General features: G+C 41.1%; 2 long non-coding RNA genes and 1 other non-coding gene across 3 annotated transcripts; 2 read left to right on the forward strand and 1 right to left on the reverse strand.

The window, feature by feature from the left end:
- The first annotated feature begins 168 nt into the window (after positions 1–168).
- LOC119020900 lies at positions 169–5,444 on the forward strand. The gene is made up of 3 exons (XR_005075440.1): positions 169–305; positions 4,433–4,489; positions 4,938–5,444. It is a non-coding gene; the product is annotated as an uncharacterized LOC119020900 (long non-coding RNA).
- trnaf-gaa lies at positions 371–443 on the forward strand. Its single transcript has one exon. It is a non-coding gene; the product is annotated as a tRNA-Phe (tRNA).
- Positions 5,445–16,451: 11,007 nt separating the features above from the next.
- Positions 16,452–18,990, reverse strand: LOC119020898. The gene is made up of 2 exons (XR_005075436.1): positions 18,367–18,990; positions 16,452–16,620 (listed from the first exon to the last, which is right to left on the reverse strand). It is a non-coding gene; the product is annotated as an uncharacterized LOC119020898 (long non-coding RNA).
- Positions 18,991–24,118: the final 5,128 nt, after the last annotated feature.

Below are 24,118 nucleotides of genomic sequence, written 5' to 3' on the forward strand. Positions count from 1 at the left end.
CCATCTTGTGTCAGAACTATAGCTAGGCCAACTGTGGCTAAACACTAAGAGTTGTTTTTCTCCACTTTTACCCTCCATTGGAAGACACTTGCTGCTTTATCGCATACCGATATCGTTGTTTCTCTTCAAAAGTCACGCTTAGAAATTTTTGTCCTCTCGCCGCTGTGCTCAAGAGGATCCGTGACCAGAGCTGTGTAGCTAATGTTTGCTAACAGCTAACACTACATTAGGTACCACCACGGTTGGTTCGGTTACTATTAGCACCCGGGAGACATCACATCTTTACAAGAAAGTTGGGACAATCGGTAAGTAGCCGTTTATATGTCGGTACTTAGGATCATGGAATGGTTGAGTGGTCACTTTCATAGGCGCCGAAATAGCTCAGTTGGGAGAGCGTTAGACTGAAGATCTAAAGGTCCCTGGTTCGATCCCGGGTTTCGGCAGCGATGGATAATCCTTTTCATTTTTTCTGTGAAGACATGGTGACCATGCTACATTGCTAATTAGCACAACAGTGGTATGTTGGATCCTTTGGTTTGAAGTTACATGTTACCACTCCACCAGAACATATTATACGACGATAAATAAACATTTACAGACACATGCACATAAAAATCCCATGTCTTAATTTTTTACCTAGCTCAAACGTGCAGCAATTGTAATAAGCTAATATTTGAGAAGATAAGTGGTGTTTTTCAAGAGTGCTGTGGTCGAGTTAAGGTAAAGTTAAACTAAACTATATGCTTTTAACATAACGTTTTTTATTGGTGTTGCAAGTCTATTTGGTGTCAATTATTTTAAAAGGTTAAAGTGTCACACGTATTCACCATGTTTCTTTATCAAATAACAAAGCTAAGTAAGCTATTCCAGTAATAGTGAAGCGAAAACTACAACATGGTCTTCTGACATGTTTAGTATAAAGCAGGAAATACTCACTAAAGTAATGTAAAAGTCCCTCGTACCTCTACTTATTCTACTCCTCTGTCAGATATTTGGATTTATAGTTAATAGTTTATAGTTAATTTCCTTGTGATCAGCGTGTAAAAGTTTGTCTGATATCACAAGCACACATTTATACATAGCAAGCAAAGAGTCAGGTGTGCACATGAAATTAAAAGGGAACCAGTTGCCATGGACTGTCACCAGGGGGCGATGTTGTCCTATAAATCATAACAGTAGCGCTTCTCATTGAAGATGAAAAACAACCAAGTCTGCAGTTCATAGGAAGTTTGAACAGGTCATTGCTATTTAAAAGGCAAATGCAGCTGTTACTTGAAGCTAAATATTATGTTTCATGGGGATTGACGTGCTTTTAATACGCGTGAATGGACAACAAAAGGTGCATAATATATATTTTATCCAACAACACCTTCTGACTGTGAAAATGTGCAATTGGATTTACTTGACTGTTACATTTTTACTGTTGTTCCAAGCAATCTTTATTTGTTCTTGGAGTTATTTTAAATATGCGTAGATTTGAAAACATGTACTGAACATCATATGTTTGACCTTCGAGACGGGACTGTGGCATGTGTTCTGTGCTGTCACGTCTGTGTTTGATAAAGACCCATCTAGGGACGATCATTGCAAATTAATTTAGGCCAGAAATTCTGTGGTATTGCCTGGTTCCATAATGCTTATACATATAAACATCACAGACATCACTAGTTTAATGGTTTTTGGCAAATTATCTGTATTAAACAACAAGGTAATCAAAATGGGTTTACATACTTATATCTTTATATTATCGAGCTTACTCCCATTTGACCCCAATATGCAACCTTTATTCTGAGAAGTCTAACTGAGTTCAATGCTCTCTTTTCCAAGATTAGCACAGTTGGACATCATACCTGGAAGCAGCTCAGTGAAACCACAGTCTGAGCTACTGAACACTGAGCTTCAGCTCCACTGAAAGTGGTAATGAGGGAGGGGTATTAACTGTCCCTCGCTGTCTGTCCAAGAGATTGTATCAGCAACCCTCTGGTCATAAACTTGCTTCTCTATCTTTAAGGCCACCACTGACTGATATGGTATTTAACCCTTGTGACATCACTGGATTTTCAGCATTTTCAGGCATTTTTCAGCACCCACGCTGGAGTTTCTCCGTTTGTTGAAAACAATGCACTAGGAGAACTGAGTGTGGTGTCACAGAGATTTGTGGCAAAGAGGAGAATAGTGCAACTTGGCTATTAAATTGTCATCAGGATATGAGAATAGATATCCTCTACGATTTTGGATATTGTTATGTCATGATATAGAATAATTGTTGGCTCTTCCTGGTTTTAAAGTAGGAGTGCCAAAACTTTTTCCCTTCAAGGGCCAAGACTGAAACTTATTGGTGGGATCTGGGCCAAAAGCAAGCTTGAACTGTATTCTTAAAATGCAGAATGGTTCCCACTGAATGTGCTGAATTCACACTCTGCCTGGCTTGGGTTCAAGGGTCCCACTTTGGTCCCACTTTGGTCCCACTTTGGTCCCACTTTGGTTAATTGTAATCCCTACAATATTGTTATGGTATATTGTAGAAATGTAATGATACTTAATTTTGCATGTAGTCGTAGCATTTATGAAGTCCTTTAGAAGAGATTTCAAAATATTGATATTCATTTTGAGTATTGTGATGAAGTCTATTGCAGTGTTATTTTCAATTGCTTCTCCTGTGATATTTCCAGAACTGTACAATCCCACCTCAAAAGACGAAACCTGCTGTGTCATGATATTTAATGACCCTCAAAATGGGACGCCCTGATCTAAATTTTGTCTTCTGCTCTGCAGTGACTTGCCCACGCCAATGCAGCCTCTTACTTTGTTGTGCCATCAACTTATTCGGTACCATAATCCCAACAGTTTTATGCAAATCAAAATTCTAAGTCTAATAGAGTTTTGTCCACTGTTGGAGCCGTTTCTGGTTCAAAATGGATTTATATGAAAATAGCTGTGGTTGTCCCCAGGTGTGTGAAATAGTGTAAGTGTATACAGAGCTCAAATATCTATATAAAAGCCAAGATCAGACTGTGTATTATTTAACTTGCTATCATATCCCTCAATTCACACACATTTCTAACGACCTGATCAGCAGCAATCTGACACTCAATACCTCTCTTGGCACTTTCTCTACAGCAGTTCTCTTGCTCTCTCAATACAGCATAAGTATTGATTTTACACCATAGCTTTGTTGTGGTTTTATGAGCCTTATAAATCTTGCAAACTCATCGAAGTAACAAAGTAATTTTTTCAACTCTTCCCAACTTTAATCACGACCTAAGCACTACAGAGGACGTGCCCTTCCACCACGTGCATCTGTGTTTTTTGACTTCTGTACATTCATCTTCACTCCTCTTTTAGTATTTTATCACTGTTTCTTTGCCTTTGACAGTCCACATGTTAAAATGCCACTCCTAAGTTTATTTATACACACACCTTTCCCAGTAAGCTGAACCCGTTGAACCCTGAATTTGACACGTGACATGTTTATTTAGTGTGTGTCAGGATGGGTTCTTGAAGCAGACAGCAGAGTGTGTGTCTGAACATGCCTTTGATAAGCCAAAGTTATTTAAGTACATCTATTGGTCTATATTTAACACTGTTTGCTGGGTTTTTCCACAGAAGATAAAAAGGAAAATTATAAAATTCATAACTCAGCAAAATAAATATGTTTCAAGAAACATGTTCATAGTATGTAGTAAAAAAATGTTTAGAAGGGGAGTACATTACATACAAACATTGTGAGCATTTTGCAGGTTGTCAAAGTATAAATCCAAAAGTTCAGCTGCGGTGGTATTATGTAACAGACGGCGACCACATGGTCCAAGGCAGTGGTTGCGAAAGTCTGGCAATTTTCCCAAAACATGTTCTTGCACAGTCGAACAAAATGTAAAAAAAAAAAAAAAAGAAGAGGAAATGCATGTCCTGCGGTATTGTAACATATCATTTTTTGACTGTTGCACTGACATTTTGGGATGAAGACATGTGGGCTACATTACCTGGATTTAGTCCGGATTTAAAAGTTGTCTTGTGAGTTAGGCAGGATTTATGATTCAGATACAACTCACTTGTTTCACATGACTTTGACACTCTTTGATCAGGCAGAGATTCTGAAACAACTGTGTGTTCATGTTTGTGTGTGTGTGTGTGTGTGTGTGTGTGTGTGTGTGTGTGTGTGTGTGTGTGTGTGTGTGTGTTATTCGATAATGATTTGTTGTCTTGTATCATTTGTAGGGCTTAATAATCTATTGTCTTATAAAGTTTAAATTGTTTAGTTTTTTCTTCAAATGTATGCCTGAGCAACTGGAGACTGTGACTGTCTTCATGTTGCCTCCAAAACACAAAAACAACCATACCATAATCCACAATACAATGCTGCATATTTTATAGATGTAAATCTTGTGACACAATGCTTGTCAGTGTCTGAAATCTGAATTTACTTTCGCAGAGTGTTTATTGGCAGCACTGAATGAGTGACAGCAGCCACTTTGACTTGTCGTAGCAGGTAAGACCCCTCATTATGTTAATGATGGCTCAGCCACACGTGTCTGTGGTCACATTTGCTTGAAATAAAAGAAGCACGTCAGCAAATTTGCGTCCTAGCTCCCTGTGGAGTTCACCTTTGCTGAACTTTGATGCAAATTTCTCCTCGATGGGTGCCGGCCATTCACCTACATTTGCACGTTCGCCTGACCACTCCCTCAACTTCTCAGTATTTAGAACCAACAAGCATGACCCAGCATGCAAACATTTACCAGGCTCTAGAACTGCAGCACCTTAACTGAATACAGTTGATTGTTAATTGTTATGATTAAGACATGAGACGACTCAGATGTCCTAGGCTCAGCAGTTACATTGCGTTTGTGTGTCAGCGATTCCCACAAAGAACAGGATGAGTGCTTTGTTTTGCCGTACAGATACTCATACTTGGCCAACTTCCTGTATTTACCCAGCCCACTCCCCAGTGCACTTCCTCTATTCAGACCTCAGCTCACACTTCTGCAACCTTCAGTTGCCTTCAGTGTGCACGTCTAAAGAAGTCACACATGGCCATTGAACCCTGGCAGGAAACAGGATGACCGGCGCCCTCAGAGTAACTCATGAACTGAAGTCAGGGAAAGTGAGAGACAGGCGCACAAAACGAACCATAGACAGATACTGTTGCTTTCAAACGTGCCTTCACTGAGTGCAGACTGTGGTCCCTCTATTAGTTACAGGCCTGGTGCCAAGTACACAAAGACCAGTGTGATTTGCTGATGTCAGGAGAGAATATGGCCTGTCTACCTGTTTCAGTCCTACCTGTCCCAGTCGGCTTACAGTCCACTACTGTGCCATGATACAATTTGAGATTTGTGTGATTAGCCAATTAAATGTTCTGACCTTTGCTAGTCAGCACCAGAAACAGTAGTCAGTTCAACTTATTACTTATACACATTAAAAATTTACGTGGCTTGCACTGAAATGTCCTCTCTTCCTAGTCAAATTTTGTTTTATAAAAAAACAAGCATTTGTTACTAATACTAAAGTTTTTTTTGTCTCACTGAACATTGACTTCATTAAATGGCATTTGTTAACTTTTACTTAGTGAGTAGGTGTCATGTTTTTTAAGGAAATGTTGAAAATGCATAGCACAAAGTGCTACACATTTCAGCAACATTTAAAATACAATTTGGTTATATGAAAATGTGATTTATGGTTTCAAATGGCTCTGGTGTTTTTTGAAATTTTGACTGTTTTCTGCGTGTTTCCTCACTTAAAGATGAGTTGAGTGTATTCTAAGTTTATTCTTTTGTTTGAACGTCAGGTAAACAAGTCATTAGGAACGTTGATATCTCACATGGAAAACCACATGAATGAACAAAAGACAGGTAACACAGACTGAAGGCCTGCCTAATGGGGTTATCTATCCAGGCTAGGTGCATGTGATTATTAGCCATTTTGGAACTTGGCGAGACATGACTACATTTAACTTTTTTCAGTCAGTCAGTTTAAAACCAACCTACTCTCACCTAATCTTTAGACAAAACAGGTACAAAAGAAGTAGGTGCCATTGCAAGTACCGATTTTTTTGTACACGTTGAGTATATGAAATCCAACTGCTCACCTCATATTTGTCTATGTTTTTACTGCCTTACACCACTGTTAACATTACAAAAGCTTGAAATCACTTGGAATAACTTCTCACTGATTGGAATCTGCTTTCTGTCTTGGAAAATCATGATGATCAGACATGTTATCTCATAGTTTCTTTAGCTGCTTGATCTGCAGAACAAAAAGCTTGTTTGTTTGAGTTATACGTGTCCACTAGTGAGAATATACTCCATGTTAGACAGTAAAGTCTGACTTATTACATTATATGCTAAATATCAGCAACAGGTTGATTTTGACCCTCAAATATATCTCCTCACTTCATGAGTTGAGCTGTAATTTGGTGCACTTTTCCCTGATAAGAAATGGTGCCAAATCTTTCATAAGTTCATTGTTACTTAACCATTTGATTGAGACCAGAATCTTCTTTCACACTATGGTGGAAGAAATCCATTTGGTTTATTTTAAAAACCAAAAGGACTTGAGCCAATATTGTCACGTTCTCCAGGGCCGTGAAATCTAGCAACGGGTAAAGTTGGTCCATTGTTAAAACATTTGTTTCTTTCACATATATGCAGTAGATGAGAAGACAGGGGGGTGGCATGGGAGCGCTTGGTGTTCTTCCAGCCATTTTCTTCTGTTATCCAGACAGACACAAAAATGAAAGACAAATCTGTTGTCTGTATGCAGAACAGTGCAAATCAGGGCAAAACAATCAAAATCAAGTTTATCCTCTCATTCTGCTTTCCCTTTCATTTCCCTTGAATTAACTAGTTTTGGTTTAGTTTTCAAAAGAGTGCCTTTCTTTCCATCACCTCAGTGTTAGACCTTTGCCTTTGGAAAGGTGCCCAAGAATGTAATTGATGTTGAAAACAGCAGGAAGTTCGGATTGCTATCACAGATTAGATCAAATGTTTCCTTTCAGCAACAAACAATGAAGTGAAAGGTGTAGTAAAGGTTTGTTTGGAGTAGAGCTGCAGCTCCTATTCTCCTGTTGTCATCGCAGCATAAAACACAAAGTGTAAAATATTACCTCCAATTTCCCCCAGTGTTATCAGGATATACATTGTACTAGCTAAATTTTGGATTAATAATCATAATCAGCAGACTGACTGAAGACCACTTAAATCAAAGGACTCTGGAGCTTCTGTCGTCCGTAATGTTTGTAGACAGTGCATAAAAAAGTTTTGCATTTTTTCGGTCTAGACATGATTCATTTTGAGAATGATAAATGTCCATCTTGTATAGTATCATATGCAAAGCATATTATTATGTATCACAAAGCATAGGAGCGACATGTAACACCCCTAGAAAGCTGGGAAGATGCCAGGCAATTTGGTTCGAAATCTAGCAGCTGATCCACTGTCAGTGTGTCATGAAAAAAGACTGTACAGATAAAGAGATGTGCTTTGGTAGAAAACATTTATCGGCATGTCTCTGCTCTCTTATTTTTCCAGTTGCTGATGGACAGCATTTGAAATACAATCCATTGAGGCACATGCCACAGTGGTACAGACTGCTGAGAAGGGCTTGCCGTACTAGGCCTTCTATATGAGGCTAAGAATTCCCATTGACCAGTGGGCTGGAGCCTTTATTTATAGCCTGGGAATGACCTGTGAAAGAGGTGCTGGCATGAGGGGCTGCTGCAATATGCTGGGGGGTTACCATCACTGTGACTGCTGGACCAAAGTGTTCTTTACGAAACCGTCCTCAGATCAGGAGTGCACAACAAGGGTGTTGGCTGACAATTACTCAGCACTGACTCCAGCAAAAAGAAAATGATTTCCAAAGCCCTCACAGTGCTGCGTATTATTTGACAGGAGATAGATAAACGGTTGACGATTCCTGTAAGTCCTCTGATGATAGGGAAGCTGGTCCAGCCAAAGCTCAATGATACTCCAACTCTGATGTTTCAGGGAATCATCATCGAGACAGAGGTGTCATCTGTTAAACACCTGTGGCCAACAGGGAGTCACTGGTGACATTAAGTGTGGTTGGACTGTCAGCTCAGCAGGTATGAGGTTTCATAAACACCAGGTGAAGCAACCACATCTTTGCAAGCCTACCAATCATACTCCGCCTCACGCGTGTTTATGTAGACCTAATGTCATATATTCACCGGCCCTGCCCACTGTTTACACAGATCAGACAGTTCCTTCAGCGAGGGAGAGTTGGCTGAGAGGTCAGAGAGCTGCAGCCGTAGATGGTAATGCAGCTTCTGATTAAACTTCAATCTACCATTGACTATGGTCTGATGATGATTTAGCTTCCGGTTGCAACAACCAATGTTTCAGGTATTTCAGGGTAGCCAGAGGATATCTGGGCCAAGACTTCTTCTGGCACGTGCCAGTCATAGTTTACGGTCTGATTAGCAACATTGAGAGACGTAGATGACTGGATAGTTTCACATGTAACCAGTTTGTGTGAATTTTGGGCATGCAAACGTCAGTGTGACTTAGAATACAGCCATTAGTTGTGTGGTATGTGAAAATGCAAATTTGCTTTCTAACTCAAATTTAACGTCTGTCCAACGTCAGAGTCCAATATCCTACTGACATCTGGTGGCAGCTGGGTTTTGCCCTTCACATGGACTGTTTACCTGCCTGAAACCGAAGCCCACGCAAATGTGATTGGTCAATTGAAGAACTCTATCTAAAACCAGTCACCAGAACACTTCCGACAACAAAATCTTTGCCCCATTCACAGATATCTGTTGGCAAAACACTCCTGCCTTTAAAATTCCTGTGCCAGTTTCTTCCATTAGCATTTTGACTGAGGGCTAGATCTTGATCCATTTTCTTTTAAAATGACTACCCTCTGCTGAGATCACTAATTGACATCAGTAACGCCCCAGTTATCTGGGTAATTGTCCTCTCATCCACTGCACGTGTTGAAACATAACTGAGGTCAGAGTGAGATGAGATCATTTCACTCTATTCTTACTATTTCTCTTGGGAACCTCAAAACAAGTCTACCGGGCCGGTATTATTATCTCTCTGAACTCATTCTATCTTTCTCTGCAGACAGTAGTACACGGGCTCACTGATCGTATGAGGCGCTCGGTGGTGTTGAGTGGCCTGCTGGATCCATTGAGCCATCACACATCAGAGGTTGCCTGGTGTTAGATTACCACATCCCTGCATCTCAGAACACAAGGTGAAGAGGTTCGGATGAATAAGTGAAGCGCTCGGGCCCTGAGGAGTCCCGACACACGCTCTCATGTAACACCTGCAGCACTGCAGCTAATGTAGCAGTCTGAGAAGCTTTTGTGCTGCATGAATCCAGCTGTGATTTTGAAGTTTGATGTTAACATGTTTTTAGCTATTCGCTTCACATGGACAGCTATAAGCAACATAGCATTTGCAAAATCTGCACAATTATACAAACTGCAAAGTGAGTATTACCATTGTTGGAGTCCACAAGGAGATTTCACATGTAAACAGAGAACAGAGGAAAAGAGTCTGCCTTGTTCATGGTCACAATGACTTCTAGTTGAGGCTCTTGCTAAAGTAGAGCAGTGGTGAAAACAGTACTGGAAGTCATCTGCACTGATGAGTATACACCTTTATCACATTTATAGTTATTTTTTTCCCCACTTGTCTGATTTAAATTGTGCAAAGAAAGTCTGTGTCATTTCCCCACGTTGTCCACAGCTACATGACCTGTTTCATCTGACGATCGTCGCACTGCATGCCAGAGTGACCAAGGCTATAGCCATGGAGTCAACATCCATAAGGGCCAGGGAAAAAAATCTTAATTTTCTGCTAATTTTTTTTATATTTAAAAACACATATATGATAATATTTTAGGTTATATCCCTCAGAAACACAAATTTAGCCGTGATGTCCCTTGATGTATTGGCCGGCACAGAAGAAATTAGTGTAACGTACCAAGACACAAAGATTCTTCCTGGGCGCAGGTCCCTGAACCCACCTACCGTTGTTAAAGAGCTCACTTTGAAGAGGAGGAGGTAGATGCCCTGTGACAGAGGTCCTGGGATCAATCAGCACCCAGTACATCACAGGTGGAAATCGAATGGACTCTTAAGAAGCTCCTGCCTGTGCCACTTAAATACAACAGGTTCACCATTATAGCTTTTATTGCTCACTTTAATCTTGGCCAGTTTGTTATCATTATCTTCATGTGTTACAGCAGTAGACAGCCTCGTATAATATTTTACATAATTATCCCATTCAAAGAAACTTTCAGCCTCCATAGTACAGAGAATAGATATTACTCATCCCCTGCAGAGCTCTGTCCTCATTCTTCTTCCCTGAGCCTGTAACTCTGTATAGAATCAATGGCTCCCTCACTGTGTTTGCTGGGAGTTTTCTGCTCTACCACGCAGACAAGGATCAGTTTCCCTGAATCTTATGTAAGCAAATGATCTATGTACAGCTCATGTCAACAGTGTTGCTGACCCTTTGCTTGTGCTTACGTTTGCTCCTTGCGGGGATCCTTTCAGGAGCTCCAGCTGAGCTTGGCTGACGCGCCGGCTCGCCACAGGCGATGAATGGCACCTAGAAAGAGCTGTCCATGCAAACAAGCGAAATGAAAAAAAAAAAAAGCCTGCAAAGGCATCAGCACGTCATAGATGTGCACATATCAAACTCGTGCAATTTAATAGACTGAGTGAATAAATGCAACACACAAAATGTTTTTGAGGTTCTTGAAAGTAAGGAGAAGTTTGGTGTTGACTTTGGCTGGTGACAGGATATCTGACATCTGACATCTCACTTTTCACCTCCATCTTGCGTAACACAGCATCGAGGGAATGCCCTGTTGGCCTCTGCGGGTCTGAGTTTGCTCTTTGGGGGGAAGGTGTGGCATGGAGGGAATGAAGGAGGAAGAGACACAGACGTAACGATTGGAAAGAGGAGATGGAGACATTTGTACGCATGTGTAAAAACAGAAACTTTTGCTGACTTCTCTGTCTTCAAACTAGGGAACACTTGACAGAACTATGTCAACCATGTCAGAAGGCCAAAAGAGTTGATCGCTGTTCCAGATGGTCGCGCTGTATTTTCAGAAAAGTCCTGGATGGCATATATAGAGCTGGACTCATTTGGTCAATATGTGAGAGAAATAATTGAGACTTGAGAGGAGAGAGTTTAAACCCTGCTTTGATTTCTCACCTCCTGGTTGCATTGACATCAGATTGGCAATTATGACAAGTTAAAGAAATTGTCAGATGCATCTCCTCCAATTCAGATGTTGGAAAGGTGTTGGTGGAGGTGGTTTGAGGTGTTCGACCGTCTGAAAAAACACTTCTGTATGAGTATGCCAGCATTTCACTATGGAAAAAACAACACAACGAAGTGTCCCATTGACTGTTTTCTTATATTTGTTCTGAGGGGCAGAAAATATGGCAAAAAAATAATGTCATGATCAATTTTATCTCAATCATGGCCCACAAAGTAAATAGCTGTTAAAAAGCTTGGTAGACTTCAGCCAGACTTGAAATAGCCTTTCTCTATGATTTTCATGATTAAAACACATCATTGTATTAAAGATGGGTGTCTCATATCTCCTCATTTCTCTTGTTGCGAGCTATAACTTACGTTGTACATGAAGTAATTTGTCCCAAAGGCATAGCCAAATCCTTGGTTACATCCTTCTACTGGTTTGTTCACAAAGCATTGATCTGTTGTCAGTGAGTTTTTGTAAAGTCTGGAAACAGAAGTAAGAGGACATTTATACCTGAAAAGCAGATTGTGAATGCCTTCATGACCGATCACAATCTTAAATCATCAGATCACCCACCTCTCTTCCTTCAGATGGTTGCCCTAATGATCAGGAAACCCTTGCAGACATTATGTAATATCCCTGTGGAGGATTGCTTCTTGCATCCACAGTGTTTGCATCAGTGCAAAGGTGTTCGTGTGTGTGCATTGACTTGGGATATCGGGTATCTTCCATGGGGGCAAGGGTGGAAAATCTTATAAGAAATGTAATGAGCAAAGTTATTGCAAACTCATGTGGCTTCTGCCTCAACTCTCCATTCCTCTCTGGCTATATTTAAGCTGTTCTCATTAACAGCAAATGTGTCCTCTTATGTTCTGGCACAGGCTGTGATTTACCTCCCTTTCTCTCCAACAAAAAAACGGCCGGGCTGTTTTTAGCTTTGTCTCTGAGGGTTACCTCCACCATCCCTCCCTCCATGTTGCAAGGCCTAGGAAGATTTCTGGGTTGCTCCTTTTCATTTTTTCCGCTTCAAACTTTCTCTGATACTTCACCTTTTACTCAGGGAGGCTTGCCCTAGTTCCCAGCTCTTTTTCTGGCAGAACATTGAGCACTGAAGACTGCCCCATCGGAGAGAATAGGTGGGGAAGGATGGATTAGGTTAGGAAATCTCCTGACTTCTCATCGTGTCATTATATCATACCAGCGCAGCTCCTGCTGGCATTATTAACTCTTCACTTTACTCGTCTCCTGGAGCCGTGCCACTTCTTATGTTCCTGACACCACAGGGCAAATGGACATCGCGAACATTTTGGAGTTTGTGTTGACATTTGTTTTCACAGTGTAAACCATCCTCTTTTCTGGCAGTGCCCTCCGTCTGCCGCCACAGAGCTCTCACCCAGTCTGTGTTCTCAGAGGAGAGGGCCAAATGCCCTTTGCCGCCTGCCAGTCAAACCGCTTTACATCCCTTCTATTTCGTCCTGTCTCTTCATTGTTCTGTCTGTGCTCCTTTTGTCTGATCCCTTTTCTTGATCTCTGTGATTTACCGCTGGTAGTCGTGATAGTGGGCTCTGGGGTCAGTGTTATGCAACCCCCGGGATTATTCCATGGGACAAACTGAGTCAGACAGGCTGAAACTTCTGGAGGCTGAAGATACATTCCTATGGAGCTGGTTCGAGGATGGGATACTCTTCATTTTTCATGGCAGAGGTTAGGTTGAGGATGTGTTTAAGGGAGGGGCTTATAGAAGGATGCTCTCTTTTTCCATGTAAATTATTTTTTTAATAAACTGTTATATAAGCCTTTAACGGTACAGCTAGAGCCCAACTGATACTTGATTTTTGGAGCCGATGCCATTAACAATCTTAGGGGATTATTTTTCGATATTCGTTAAGTTAATATTATTGGGAATTTAATGATTCTATGTTATCCCAACCTCTCCTTCTGCATTTTAATTTTCTTAAAAATCTTTCTAGAAGTGCACATCAGACAACATATAGGCCAATGTGATATCTCACTGATCAGCCAATATTGACCAACCAATATATCAGTCAGTTAAGTAACCACAACCTCTCCAGACCTTCCTCCTCCTTTCTTTTGGTTTGTTCTTGGCAGTGTCTCTTAGCTTGTGCATACAAGGACAGATGAGTTGCCCCTGTGGCGGTGGCTTACTCTGGCCCAGGTCCCAGGACCCTCGGGATTCCCATAAAACCCTCTGTCACTAAGGCTCACTGGGTCTAGTTTCCTTTGGCATCAGAAGGTGACAGAAAGAGAGCAACGAATGATAGAGGGATTAACGGAGGATTGGCTGAGCCTTTTCTCACACACATCCATGCTGGTGCTGGTGCCGTTACCCTGGATGACTCTCATATATGTCAAACATGCTTAATAATGTTATATCAACCTGCTGCCAATGCTCTACTCATCCGTAGTGTTGGCCAGCACCTCATTCCCTGATACAATACAAGCTGGGCCTGATGCCAAGTCATTATGCCAACATTTCCAATCCAATTTTGAGTTGGTTTTATGTTACTCTGTATCCCCTTAAACACTAACTCAGCTTTAAGCTGTAGTATTCACAAAGTACACTCACTGCGAAACACAGCTCACCACCCTCCTGCAGCAGCGTGCTTGTTGTGAGGAAGCAATGCGAGTCGATTACCGAGAGCAGCTAGAAAGCTCAATTCCGTTCTTTTCCCTGTCCGCTCTCCAAACTGGTAGGCAAGACACATGAACTTTGATTGCATTTCCATGGAGTAATAATCTTGCATTTTCATCCTTGAGCTGCGGAACTCTACTGCACTCTGTAATTGAATTGTCAGGGCTTCCCCACAACAAGTACGCTGCTGCAGATGAGTGGTGAGCTGTGTTCTCTTTTCAGTAGAAATCTGGCAAAGCTAGCAGATGTTTGATGCCTCGAACTATGTGCTGGGACCCTATTTGTATTGTTGCTGAAGTTTGGTGGTGTTCTGTGCATTATTTGTGGCTAAGAGTGGCTTTGTGATGGCATTTTATTGGTGGAGGCATAAACTTCAGTGTATTGTTATTGTGGGCGGGGGGTCTTATACAGTGTCATGGTGTGTTAGACCATGGATTAAACTTATAGTGGAATATCCCTTTAACCACTCCATCTTTAGGTCCTAGTGTTGTCGAGTCAAATGAAAGGGTAGTCTTGAAGAAGCTAACCCTGATTTTTGCTTGTTGGAGAATCTAACACTCTTTGTAACCTGTTGGAGAAGCTAACATTGACATTGGCCTGTTTGAAAGTTAACACTGTTGTCAGCCTGCTGTTAGCTTTAAATTTACTTTATTTAACATTATTTGTACATTATGGATGAATCCCGCAACCGAGTTGAGTGCTTTGCCACCTAGCAATGCCGCCATTTCTGTGTGCTCTGGATTTCTTTGTGTAGAAGGTCTGAGATAGGATAGGACACAGCCACGAGTTTAGGAATTTCTTCTGTAATCGGAAGATAAGATTTTTCCAATCTTTGAACATTTCTGTTAGTTAAGAGGGGACAAGCAAAAACAATTTTCCTTCTTTAATGCGGCCTGTATATAATTATAGGCAATAAGTGAATATGACTGTCCCTGTTTGTCAGTGCTGGAATGTAGATGTCACTGCAGATGTTACTGGACATGAGGGGTCGTGAACAGTCCTCATAGCAGGTAAATGATGTCATCCCACACATCACTTGTGACGCAGGCCAATGATCTGTGGTGTAGTAAAGCACACACACACTCACACACATCTTTACTATCCCTCTCCCTCACCGCCATCATCAGCATCATCATTCTCGCGCTTTCCCAACAGACTGCAGCAAAAACCTGCCCCAGTCATTTACCCACCAAATGACCTCAGCTGCAGTCATTGTCACATTACCACAGAAGCCCACTGTCGCACAGTCATCACAGAATGCCATTAACACATTTGCAGTCACCTCCTCCACTTTCACACCCAAAATGCTGCAGGATCTGACTGTGGCAGTGATTGCTGGAAACCACTCGTCCCTAACAGCTAATCTATCCACTGCTAAGAATGAACGCACTTCCTCCAGTCAGACTCTGTCATGATGCTCCATTTTATGTTATGACAATCATCTGTAATTGCTCACATCCACCATGCTTACTGAAGAGAGGCTTGAGGAGTTGTGGGCAGAGAGCCTGTCTGTCTTTCTCATAATGGCCTTGAGGGACACTTTAGTTTTTCAAACGCATAAAAATAGACAAAAAAACTCAATTGTCATTTCAGTGGAAATAGTTGCTGTATCAGTTCATTTGGGAAAAATGGATGCCCACTTTCCTGGAATGTATCAAACGAAATGACGTGAGTACGCGAAGAAGCAAAAAAAAGGACTTTTTCTAAACTTGTTCCATGTAATTGGTCAGACTAACAAATATAAAGCAATACAATTGATTAAAACATTTCTGGAGCTTCACAGCAGAACAGCGTCGCAGCAGACAACAAACAAAACAAACAACTGAATAAGAAACATAAAATGTCACCAGATGCGCAGAATCCCCATTTAATTGGAAAAGACGCTTGTTTAAACCCTCAACACTTGCCTGAGCTTGTGCACCCACTTCAGTAGGTGTATGGCTAACACTTTTAGCTTAGCGGCTATGGTGAAGAGAAGGGTTTAAATTAGGTCTTTTAAAACTGATTTCAGATTTTGGGGCTTCTGGAGATTTGGACCAAGCCAGATGAGCCATTCTTTATTTATATATATATATATATATATATATATATATATATATATATATATATATATATATATATATATATATATATATATATATATATATATATATATATATATATATATATATATATATATATATATATAGGTTGTTGCTTTTATATGTCCCCGTCTACTTATGTTGTTTAGGTGAATTCTGCGACAATGTTTTGCTGCTTTTCCTTTAACATGTATAACGTCTTAAATGAATTCTGCCATTAGAGTTATGGCAATACTATTGTGCTAATGCTAATACATGTATGTGTGTAATGTTAATACACCCAACTGATTCATAATATCTATAGATGTATCAGTAAATTAACAGAAGATTTAAATTTAGAATTATTTGTACACATCCATCTCCTCGGTGTGTTTTGGGGGGGGCCTCTCCATCTCAGCTGCATCTGTGTCTTCATGTCAGCCTGGTATTTTTCCACTGAGTTTACGGAGGCAGATGAGGTGGCGGCTTCTTCATCACAATGGTTCAGGTTTTTTCATCTTTTTCTTTTTTTTTTTTAGGTTTGTGTTAAGCAGCATTTCACCCTTCATCCTACCTCCTTCCTTCTCATCTTCCTTTACGCCATCACTCTGAGCACTGCAGCGCTCGCAGTGCTTGGAAAATTCCACACTGCAGTAGAGAGAGAGGTGGTTGAGCAAGAGAGAGGGGGGGGGGGAGAGAGAGAGAGCGAGAGAGAGAGAGAGAGAGAAATGCAGGTGGGGTGCAGGAGGGAAGGGATTAGAATATGCTCGAGAGAGTATTCGATCATGTGAGTTTTTTCAATAGGTTGTGGGACGACGTTTACACTTTGAATGATGCAAACACTAAGTTAGATGCGTGAGGTACGGGAGACAGGAGTGGTGTGTGTTCATCCATAATTAAGAATAAATACATATGCAGATGATTAGGGGTCAAGTCATTGCACTGAAAAAAAATGAGGAAAAGTGAAGCATTGAGGGATTAACAGTTTTTAAAGGTTTTATCTCTGAGGCATCAAAACAGGACATACAGAGTTATTTCTTAGAGGACATACAACTAATGATGTCCTATCTGATATCATGACCAATGTAAATATGCTTGAGGATGAAGGCAGAGCTGTATTTATCTTGAGGCAGTGAGTGATGGAGGGATGCAGAGGTGCATCTCCTCAGTCTTATAAACCTCTGCAGAAATGTGCATACATCATCACGTGCACTGAGATTAAGCAGAAAAGCACTGCAGTGCCCAAATACTGCTTCGAGCTGGCACCCACTAACACTTCACTTAGAGTTGCGGCTGTAATCCACACTTCCACTCATACACTGTGTTGGAGGGGACACTAAGATACGGCCAAAAAAAAAAAAAAAAGAACTACCATCAACTGAATGTGAGGAAAATGTGTCTCTCTAAATGCTAACCAGCTGATTCTGGACAGTCCTGTAGTTGCGTCTATCCACGTTGATTTGGACTGCAGTTTGCCTGCAGTGACTCCTGTGTGTTCTGATGTCACAATCCAGGCAAACTCCAGTCAGCGAATAGCGGAATGGCTAACTAGCTAACAGCAGCTAGTAGCTACATCCAAAGATCTACATCAGTAAAACTGCAAAAAAAAAAAGGATATTTTGGCCACTTGGGGTCAGGACAAACTAGTTGTTAACTCAACACTGACATATCAACACTTTTTAAATTAGAATAGCAAACTTATTTACACAGCCAGCACTCAGGGGCAATAACTCACTTTAGGTTCGTCACTACGAGCGACATTGTCACATTGTATATATCGTCATTTGATTTTTATTGACAAACTCAAACAGACTAGATACCAATGTCACACTGAAACACACTCAGGGCCAAGTGCCACAGAACAGACGTCACAATGTTACAAATCAATCAACCACCCTTAGGGATCTGTTCCATACAGATTGATTCAAAACAACTAGCCTAATACGCTATTGATCAACATCACGCACTTTGCAGATGGACTGACAAGTGGCTGGAAAGTCGGGAAAGACTGTGACACGTGAATAGAAGAAGGGTGTGCTACTAGCAATGACTATATTCATTCCACATTTGTAGACACTTCTATTTATAATGAGGTTATGTCCTAAGTGCCACTCATTCTGCTCTACGGCATCGCTCTTTTAGGCCTGATTTAATTTGAAGGGCGACCCGTGCTGCAGGGGAATTGTGCTTTTTGAGTCAGCGCTTTCAGACAAATGAATAAACTTTGTGTGATGCTATTGCAGGAACAGAGCAGCATCTATGACTCAGATACACACCGGAGTAGAACATCTGCAGGCTCATGATGATGATGATCTGAAGCTACAGTACCTTCAATATTTTCAGGTCTATCATAATTTTAAGTTTGAATCATGTTGTTTGAAGATTGATTGTCACATTGCAAGGTAGCTGCATTGTGAGATTATGTGATCTTTGGTAAGAATTTAATTCGCCAATGAGCGCTTCTGGTAGCACTGTCCTTCTGGTGAACTGATGGTTGAAGTTAGCCTGTGAAAGACAATAATAGACAGTTAGTCCATCCAATCACCTGCCATGTATTTTTTTAAATATGCCTTCCCTTTCCCTTCCCTTTCCAAACTTACGTATGTAACTGTGTGCTTATTTGCAATGTGGAGATGCTGCTCAGTCTTTAGTTAACAGCTGTGAATTAGTAAGTTAAATTGTGCACTGAAACTTAAACATCCAAGCTGTTGTTCTACAAATCAGTCATAGTTCCTGAGTCAGTCTGTCCAGATGATCAGTTTCTGAAGAAAGGGAATCATTTGCATAGATACTGATGTCACTTTGTGTTCCTACATGGCCTCTGATTCATGTCTGGAGTCTAGACTGGGCACGACTTCAAGTCTCTCACATTCCCTCCTATTATAAGTCAAGAGTAGTCTAAGCAAAGTAGCGAGCAGTGCGGGGCTAATGTAGGCACTCATGGACTGTAACTCGTTTACATTTACCCAGAACCCTCGTAAACTGTGAGACCCTGATGTGAAACTAATAAAAATGCAGTTCTGGATCACATCCACACATTGAATCCAATTCTTAGTAATGCAATACCAGGACCTCTGCTTACATTTTTGGATCATTAATGTTAGTTTGGGGAATGCATGATAGCTCTCAAAGCACTCCACAATAACTCTTTTCTGTCAGGAGTCCTGGGAACACATGAGCCCAAGACCTCTCTCTTCCGCCTCACTCATACCACAAAACTCTGGGATGGCATTTTCAAATAGATTGCTGATGCGAATGATATTGGCGATGAGCCGCTCCAAGTCAACAAAACCATCTGGACCGTGTATTAAACAGCTTAACTAAGGAACAGTGGCTGCACATGGTGGCAGATTGAGAACAAACATCTTGGTCCCGGGCTGTTAGAACTGACCTGTCTCACTGCTGTTGATCAACATCCATGCCTGAAAGTGAATGGGTCGATTGCAGCCTAATCCAAAGTGCTTCAAACTATCGATGGTATCTCACCATAATAGAACACATTAGTGGGACTGAAGTATTGGTTGGCCATTGCAGTAATTAAAAACAAACGAGACTGTTGTGGCGGTCAGTTTAGTCTTAGTCTAAGTTCGTACTGTGGTGACAGTTGTGGTCCCCACTGAGCGATCAACATGGCATAGCAGCCTGAGTAAAGTTCGACATTTTGTGGGTTGACGTGAAACCTGGATGTATTCCAGGGCTCGCCTACACAAATCAATGCTGCAGTATCGGCATGAAACTGGCAATGAGGAAGCTAACAGGATGTCCTATTTAGGAATGCCAACAGGTCGTCCATGCTTACACATTCTGGAAACATTACTGTCGTCATCATTTAGCTGGTAACTTACCTCAAAATGTGTCATTAGTGTTATTAGTGTTACGCAGCAGTCTGACTGTGCATAGTAGTCATTATTGGTAGTACTAGTACATAATGTTCTTCTACACACGAGATTATTTTTAATTAACTTCTGCTGATTTTCCCTACATTTGTATTGTAGAAACATCACTGAAACAAATTATTATTATAAAACTTTGCTACCGGCAGTATAACTACAACTTTGCCTTATACAACAAATGCTCTAAAATTAAACTTGGCTACATTTTAATTCGATTGATTATCTGATTGTCTCAGGCTAAATTTACACTAACTTTAAACTGTTAAACAACTTTGATATAGGTCTGATATCATAGTGTAATAACATTATAATGTCATGTAAACTGCAAGATGTTGTTAAAGATATATTTTTCTTTTACACAGCTGTCAGGTTGACTTACGCTCTACACTCCAATTTTGATTTTCCAGCAAAATGGAAATACTCTGGTTTTCGGCAGCAGACTCACAATATATGAACAACATTCTTAAACCAGAAGATGCATTTCCTCTGGAAAATACGATGTGAATGCTGGAATGCCAGTTGCTGGGAATGCAGAAATTGCTTCCTTACCAACAGACATCTGTATGCAAAATTTGAAAGAAAGTCGTAATGTATGAGGGATGTGGAATGTTTAACATACAAAAGTCTCCTTAAGAAAAAGCTTTTCAGCAACAGGATCTGAACCACAGAGTTCTTTAACTTGTGATACAGACTCTAACAACTTGAAAAGGAATATCCCTGAATGCTGAATCAGTGATCACACCCATAAAGACTTCTGCTCATTGGGGATCAAATGTTTGTAGATGCTTTTTGCAAAGATGGCAATATCCAGACACAACTAGAGTCTCTGTGATATTATGGTCAGTGTGAAATTGGTTGTGAAAGTATGGCTGCATGTCTCCCGGCCTGTACTTTGTGTCACTGAATGTCATGGGGTTTAAATTAAGTTGGACCCGATTCCCTGGACTATTGCATAACACAGAGGGAGGACACAGGACCTGTTCACTCCCTCCCCCCTCTCAAACACACACACACACACACACACATCTGCAGAAAGGCATGCACACACACGCCCAGGCCACATATGCGCACTGATACGCTGATATGAGAGGGAACTCCGAAAGCCCTTACATCTGCAGACTGAAAACAAAAACACGCTCTCTGTGTACAGCCAAGTGGGGAGGAGTCTTGAGTCTGACTTTTAACAGATGATGTTTATCCCACTTTTCCTGGAAGAAGTTAACTGGTGTACAACAAAGCGAACTTGATAGTCAGACCACGTCCATGACCTTTGCACCTAAAAAAGGATCAGACTTGCACTTTTCACTAGCCACCAGCAAATTCTGTCAGTGCAAAAAAAAAAAAAAAGAAATAAACAAAGCTAGCATTTTGTGTCTACACATTTATATGAACTGCAGAGACAAGCAGGTCCAGTCTTTGTCCCAGATGCAAAAGTAAACCACCTGAACATCCACTTTCTGCTACATTTAATCCTGTACAGTGTTTTGTGTATTGCAAAAACTTTTAAAGAGCAGAGGATCGGGATACACGTTGTGAGATTTCCAACACTCTCTTAAGCTCAGTTTGAATGTTTTAACCGTGAGTGCTTTCATGTGATCCGATGAACTTCAGTTTCATGGAAGTTCTTGATTGGTAAATGTCTCCCTGCTCTGTTTGTTTTGGGCTGTATCTTCAACTGAGCTCAGACAGAATTTATATTTTGTGTGTGTGTGTGAGTGTGCGTGCGTGCATGAAAATCAAAATATTATGGTTCTAGATTTTGGCAGTCTTCGGCTCCACGTGACATCCTGTGCAGCACGTGGCAAGCAGGAGGAGTGGTTCTGTTTATATAAATCAGACCTTTTTTTGCCCTCCCTCTGCATGTTTGGGTCATATGGAACCTGTTAATGTACAGCGTTCCTCGAGCCCCTGCACGGCTATAACTCACATCAAACCTGCAGATTGTATTCATGAACCTGGACTTGTTTCAAAGCTCACAGCTGCTTGTATTTACGCCTCTCCGTTGCTGTCTATTAACTCCGTGTTTTGAGAAAAAAGCCGCAGGGAAGATACTAGAGATAAGGCTGCACGTTGCACCCTGGTGAAGAAAAACTGATGTAGGCCATGAGGTTAGAAAGTTTGTTTTCTTTCTCCCGGCATTCTCCACCCACCAAGGTTTTCAGGCATGCAGCACTTCTCTACTGTATGCTATCTGTCAGTATTGGACTGTATCCAGATGTAAACTCAGCACTGAGTTGTATCTTGTAAAAACAAATTTATGCCCCACACTTTGTTAAATGGCTGAATTAGTGCTTATTTCACCACCACCGAACCAAATAGTTTGTGTTTTGTTGATTTGTGTTGAACAAGGCCTGTGCAGGTTACCTTTGTTGACTGGGTTAAGAAGCACAGTGTCCTCTTGGTTTTAAACTTGTGACCACAGTGTCTATTTGCATGCAGTTGATTCACATTTCAGTAAGGGATAAAGATGTTTATTTCTTCCCCCCAGGGAGGTCGGCTCTGTGATTGGAAGCGGCCTGTTTTTTAGTATGCTCGTGTTGAAAAGATTTTTGAGTTTACATCTTGTTTTGATTTATCCCTGAGCTGTGTGCGTGTGTGTGTGTTTGTTACTCTCAGGGAACTATATGAGCGCTGCAGCCGGCTCCTAAATAGCGGAGGCGTTGACAGTTAGTTGGACTGTGGATACAGTGAGAAGTCACCGAACAAGGATCACTGTGGCGAAAGGTAACTTTTTGTTCGATTGAAAGAAAAACAAACACAGACATGGACAGACTTTCTATCACTTTTTTTTGGCACTTTTCTCCATTAGAAATTCAAATGTCATATCCTGCTTGTTTCAAAATTGTTGGCACTTATTTGCAGCAAACAAGAGGAGACCTTTTAAGTTTAAAGGGGCACTACTCAATATTATTATTTACAATATCAGTGAGGTAATATTAACTCAGAAATATTTATTTTGTCTGTTGTGCTTGTTCTCAAGGGAAAATAAGGTCTCCAGAACACTGTTTGAAGCTAGGAAGGTGGCAGGGTCCGCCAAATATAAACACAGTGAACCAGAATGTTTTGTCCTCTCAGATCAGTTTGCTTAATCATTCATGAAAACTAAGAGAGTTTGTTAGGCAGAGGAAAAGTCAGTCAGTGAAGATCTTTTTTCTACTGATTAAAATGTCGTAAAAGCATGAACTCAGAATGATTTTCTGTAAAGATGGAAATATTTGCAATGAGCTGCAGAGCAGCAGGTTGCACAAGCTGTAGCTGATTCATTCTGGTGCACTTGACCACTTTGACGGGATGTGGACGGCGTGAAAGCAGACAGACGGACAGGATGTGGGGCAGGAGGGGGGCAGGGTTGCAGGAGCCTGTCTGAGGCCGAGCACGTGGCAGAGACTTGGTGCGACGGCTTGGACAGTACCCAAAGGCCACATGCAGACAGAACCTGAATGGCCAACCAGATCCTGGTCAAGCGATATTCAACCTGACCCAATTTTTTTTAGAAATCACAGCTCACGGATCCTGTATCAATGGACAGCACCCCACTCTTAGGTTTCTGTTGGAGGTCAAAAGTCAAGGGTGAGTTTGAAGAGGGGGGTTGGATAATTTGGCAGGGTGGAGGTGCGTAAAAATGTGTCAGCAGAGCTATAACAGACCACCAGACAGGAGCCGCTGGGGCTATGTATAACCTGAGGTCGTGTGATGTGTGTCCTGATGAGTCGCTGTGTCGAAAGATAAAACGGAATGTGAGAAGTTGCTAATCCTTTGTGACATATACTCAATTTAAAACAAGACAACATATGCAATGGGTTACCTTATCAACTTGTTTGATCTTTGTAAATATATGCTTATTCTGAATTTGAGCACGTAACATACTTGAAACAAGTTGAGAGAAGGCCAGGAAAATTTGGGAATACTCCAAAAACACCTGTTGGAACCGTCTACAGCTAAGCAGGTTATTGTTAACAGGCAACAGTATCGTGTTCAGGTATGATCCTTGAAATGCTCAGTCATTCACAAGTACGGACGACACGAGGTTCATCGCTTTTTGGGAATCAACTAACCTGAAAGCAATTAAATGTCACTCAGTTTGTTGATTTTTTTGGTTATCCTTACAGTTCTTTCTGTATATGTAAACCCTGCTTTCCAAAACCAGTCGGCATCCTGCCCGAACTTACCACAACCCAACGAAACCTCGAATATCTCTTCCCACACTGCTCACACACATGCTGTCCTCTCGAGACTGTTCCCATGGTGATGAG

The sequence above is a fragment of the Acanthopagrus latus genome, chromosome 6 (genome assembly GCF_904848185.1).
Source record: "Acanthopagrus latus isolate v.2019 chromosome 6, fAcaLat1.1, whole genome shotgun sequence".
In the NCBI taxonomy this organism is placed as follows: domain Eukaryota; kingdom Metazoa; phylum Chordata; class Actinopteri; order Spariformes; family Sparidae; genus Acanthopagrus; species Acanthopagrus latus.